A 5798-nucleotide genomic window follows, 5' to 3' on the forward strand; every position below is an offset into this window, starting at 1 on the left:
AGCTTCTTCAGGCATCTTCTTCAGATGAAGAGATCCACCTGTAGAGTTGTCCAATGACATCTTGGACAGTTCAGACAGACCAACATAGAATATACATATGATGCTCCATTCTGAAAGCATGCCAGAAGGACATCTTCTGATCAATTGCTTATATCTTTCCCAAGCTTCATAGAGGGATTTGCCTTTCTTCTGTCCGAAGGTTTGGACTTCCACTCTAAGCATACTCAATTTTTGAGGTGGAAAGAACTTTGCCAAGAAGGCATTGACCAGCTTTTCCCAAGAGTTCAGGCTATCCTTAGGTTGTGAGTCCAACCATATCCTAGCTCTGTCTCTTACAGCAAAAGAGAAAAGCATAAGTTTATAGACCTCAGGGTCAACCCCATGAGTCTTAACAGTATCACAGATTTGGAAGAACTCAGCTAAAAACTGATGAGGATCTTCCAATGGAAGTCCATGATACTTGCAATTCTACTGCATTAGAGAAACTAATTGAGGCTTAAGCTCAAAGTTGTTTGCTCCAATTGCAGGAATTGAGATGCTCCTTCCACAGAAGTCAGAAGAGGGTGCAATAAAGTCACCAAGCATCTTCCTTGCATCTCCACCATTGTTGTTGGGTTCGGCCATTTTTGTTTTGTCTGCTTCCTTTTCAAAAATTTCTGTTAGGTCCTCTCCAGAGAGTTGTGCTTTAGCTTCTCTTAGCTTTTCTCTTCAAGGTCCTTTCAGGTTCAGGATCAGCTTTAACAAGAATGCCTTTATCCTTGTTCCTACTCATATGAAAGAGAAGAGAACAAGAAAGTATGGAATCCTCTATGTCACAGTATAGAGATTCCTTAATGTGTCAGAGGAAAAGAAGAATAGAAGAATAAGGTAGAGAGGAGAATTTGAACTTATAGAGAGGGAGTGTTCGAATTGCTATAGAGGAGAAGTGTTACTCTTAAGTAGAAAATAGTGAGAAGGGGGAAAAATATTCGAAAACAAATTTTTAAATAAAACTAAAAATTTTTAAAATAATTAAAAAAAATTTTGAAAAAGTGGTTGATGGTTTTCGAAAATTAGAAGTGAGAAAGTGGTTAAGTGATTTTGAAAAAGATTTTGAAATTGGCAATAAAAAAGATATGATTGAAAATTATTTTGAAAAAGAGGTGATTGAGAATATATGATTGAGAGGATATGATTGAAAAATAATTTAAAAAGATTTGATTTTTTTTAAAATTAATAACTTGGCTAACAAGAAATTTAAAAGATATGATTCTAAAATTCAAATATTGAACCTTTCTTAACAATGAAGTAACAAACTTAAAATTTTTGAATCAAATCATTAATTGGTAGCAAGGATTTTTGAAAATAGTGAGAGAAAAATGGAAAGGATTTGATTTTGAAAAAGATATGATAGAAAAAACATGATTTGGAAAAGATTTGAATTAAAAACTAACTACCTCCCTTGTGTTATCCTGGCGTTAAATGCCTAGAATGGTATCCATTCTGGCGTTTAACGCCCAAAATACTACCCTTTGGGCGTTTAACGCCCAGCCAGGTACCCTGGCTGGCGTTTAAACGCCAGTTTTCCTTCATCACTGGGCGTTTTGAATGCCCAGCTTTTCTCTGTAATTCCTCTGCTGAGTGTTCTGAATCTTCAATTCTCTGTATTATTGACTTGAAAAGACAAAATTTTGAAATTTTTTTTGAATTTTTAATGATGAAAAATAACAAAATGAAACTAATCATGGAAAACTAAGATCAGATAAACAATGCATGCAAGACACCAAACTTAGAAAATTTTCATATTAGAGACACTAACGACTTGAGAATACACATGAGAAACAACAAAAGACACAAAACAAGAGAATTTAAAGATCAGACCCAAGTAAATCATCAAGAACAACTTGAAGATTAATGAAGAACATAATGCATATATTCAAAAAATGCAAGAGAATAAAAATATGTAAGACACCAAACTTAAAATGTGACACTAGATTCAAACCAGAAACACAAATTATTTTTTTTGATTTTATGGTTTTATAAATTTTTTTTTGTATTTTTCAAAAATTAATTGGAAAAAGAAAATAAGGAATTCAAAATTCTTAATGAGAATTCCAGGAATCATGCAATGTTAGTCTAAAACTCCGGTCCAGGAATTAGACATGGCTTACTAGCCACCCAAGCTTTCAATGAAAGCTTCGGTCCAAAACACTAGACAATAGACAGGACCAATGGCCAACCAAGCTTTAGCAGATCATTACATTCAACAGCAAGATTGATAGAAATCAACAAGCTCTTGTGATGATAAGTTGAAACCTCGGTCCAAAAGATTAGACATGGCTTCACAACCAGCCAGACTTCAACAGATCATCATGAAACTCTAGAATTCGTTCTTAAAAATTCTGAAGAACATAGAATAATTTATATTTTTTTTTGAAAATTTTTTGAAAATAAAAAAGCTTTAAAAATAAAATAAAATTACCTAATCTGAGCAACAAGATGAACCATCAGTTGTCCAAACTCGAACAATCCCCGACAACGGCGCCAAAAACTTGGTGCACGAAATTGTGATCTCAATGGCGCCAACAACTTGGTATGCACAATTGTAATCTCACTTCTTTTTTCACAACTTCGCACAACTAACCAGCAAGTGCACTGGGTCGTCCAAGTAATAAAGCTTACGTGAGTAAGGGTCGATCCCACGGAGATTGTCGGCTTGAAGCAAGCTATGGTCATCTTGTAAATCTCAGTCAAGCATATTCAAATGGTTATGAGGTTTTGAGAATTAAAATATAAATAAAATATAAAATAAGATAGAAATACTTATGTAATTCATTGGTGGGATTTCAGATAAGCATATGGAGATGCTTGTTGCTTCTGAATCTCTGCTTTCCTACTGTCTTCATTCAATCATTCATACTCCTTTCCATGGCAAGCTATATGTTGGGGATCACCGTTGTCAATGGCTACCGGCCGTCCTCTCAGTGAAAATGGTCCAAATGCACTGTCATCGCATGGCTAATCATCTGTCAGTTCTCACTCATGTTGGAATAGGATCTATTGATCCTTTTGCATCTGTCACTATGCCCAACACTCGCGAGTTTGAAACTCGTCACAGTCATCCCATCCCAGATCCTACTCGGAATACCACAGACAAGGTTTAGACTTTCCAGATCTCAAGAATGGCCGCCAATAATTCTAGCCTATACCACGAAGGTTTTAATATTAGATTAGAAACCCAAGAGATACACATTCAAGCTTATTATCATGTAGAACAGAAGTGGTTGTCAGGCACGCGTTCATAAGTGAGAATAGTGATGAGTGTCACATAATCATCACATTCATCATGTTCTTGTGTGCGAATGAATATCTTAGAATAAGAATAAGCATGAATTGAATAGAAAAATAGTAGTACTTTACATTGATTCATGAAGAACAGCAGAGCTCCACATCTTAATCTATGGGGTGTAGAAACTCCACCGTTGAAAATACATAAGTGATAATGGTGGTCATTGGCTTTGGCCCCAGAGGGAGAACCAGAATAACCAAGATGAAAATACAATAGTAAAAGGTCCTATTTATAATGAACTAGTAACCTAGGATTTACAGAAATGAGTAAATGATGTAGAAATCCACTTCCGGGCCCACTTGGTGTGTGCTTGGGCTGAGCATTGAAGCTTTCACATGTAGAGACTTTTCTTGGAGTTAAACGCCAGCTTTGGTGCCAGTTTGGGCGTTTAACTCCAGCTTTTATGCCAGTTCTGGCGTTTAATACCAGAATAGGGTAGAAAGTTGGCGTTTAAACGCCAGTTTGTGTTATCAAAACTCGGGCAAAGTATGGACTATTATATATTTCTGGAAAGCCCAGGATATCTACTTTCCAACGCAATTGAGAGCGTGCCAATTGGGCTTCTGTAGCTCCAGAAAATCCATTTTGAGTGCAGGAAGGACAGAATCCAACAGCATCTGCAGTCCTTTTTCAGCCTCTGAATCAGATTTTTGCTCAGGTCCCTCAATTTCAGCCAGAAAATACCTGAAATCACAGAAAAATACACAAACTCATAGTAAAGTCTAGAAATGTGATTTTTATTTAAAAACTAATAAAAATATAATAAAAAGTAACTAAAACATACTAAAAACTACCTAAAAACAATGCCAAAAAGCGTATAAATTATTCGCTCATCAATTTTCAAACAAATATATCCTTGTGTGCAGTTTCCTGTATCTACTTACCATGTGATTTTGCCATTATGCGAAGTAAAAACGGTTACCATATACCCTTAGTGAAATAACAAGTTTAAACAGTTTTGATTCAATACATTTTGATATATGGGGGCCAATGTCACTCATTTCTCTACAAGGTTATAAATATTTTTTAACTGTAGTAGATGATAAAACCAGATTTGTATGGATTTATTTCATGAAATTAAAGTCAGAAGCCAGCAGTTTGGTCCAAAATTTTGTTGCCTATGTGAAAACACATTTTAATTCTCAAGTAAAGATTATTCGAACTGACAATGGTCCTGAGTTTAAACTTGATATTTTTTATAATTCACATGGTATAGTGCATCAAACATCATGTGTTGAGACACCTCAACAAAATGGTATTGTTGAGCGGAAACACCAACATATTCTTAACATTGCAAGAGTATTAATGTTTCAATCATCCTTGCCAAAAACTTTTTGGAATTTCGCTATTGGTTTAGCTGTTCATTTAATTAATAAACTTCCAACTCCAGTTTTAAAAAATAAAACCCCTTATGCTACCTTATTTGGTAAGGATGCGGACATTAGTCACCTTAAAGTGTTTGGATGCTTGGCTTTTGCTTCAACGTTAACTCATGGAAGAAAAAAATTTGATAAACGAGCAAGAAAGAGTATTTTTCTTGGCTACCCAGCTGGCACAAAAGGATATATTCTGTTTGATATTCACACTAGAGAACTATTTTTGTCTCAAAATGTGGATTTTTATGAACACTATTTTCCTTATAAATCTTTTCATGATGACATGCTTATAGAATCCATAAATGCCTCTTCTCTACCTATTGCTGATTCTAATTTTAATGGATTTGATCTTTTTACTTATGATTCCTTAAATGCATTTCATCAATCTCATGCAACTACTGATTCTTTTCATGAGCCTAGTGACCATACATCACTCACTGATTCACATGTAGCTTCTACTAGTCCACCAAATAGTGCATCATCTAATTCCCATTCAAATGATAACATGCATAATCAGGATCTTAGACGATCAACTCGTACACATAAACCACCTTCTTATCTTCAAGATTATCATTGTATGTTACTTAGAATAGGAAGCTCTAGTAACCAATCATGTTCCAAGCGGTACAGTCTATCTCATATGGTGGATTATAGGAAGCTGTCCCCTGTCCATAGAGCCTTTTCCTTAGCAATAACCACAACAGTTGAGCCAAAGACTTATGAACAAGCTGTGCGGCACGAATACTGGAGAAATGCAATTAGTGCGGAATTGCTCGCTCTTGAGAAGAATAAGACTTGGTCTATTACTTCTTTGCCTATTGGAAAGCGCATCATTAGATGCAAGTGGGTTTTTAAAGTGAAGTTTAATCCAGATGGTAGTGTTGAACGCCACAAAGCACGTCTGGTGGCTCAAGATTTTCGTCAACGAGTTGGCTATGATTACTTTGATACATTCAGTCCAATTGTAAAAATCACCACTTTACGACTGATTCTTACTCTTGCTGCTGTCCATGGCTGGAAACTTCACCAATTAGATGTTAATACAGCATTCTTGCATGGTGAGTTGCAAGAAGAGGTCTATATGCAACTTCCCC

Source organism: Arachis hypogaea, chromosome 17 (genome assembly GCF_003086295.3).
Source record: "Arachis hypogaea cultivar Tifrunner chromosome 17, arahy.Tifrunner.gnm2.J5K5, whole genome shotgun sequence".
Taxonomy (NCBI): domain Eukaryota; kingdom Viridiplantae; phylum Streptophyta; class Magnoliopsida; order Fabales; family Fabaceae; genus Arachis; species Arachis hypogaea.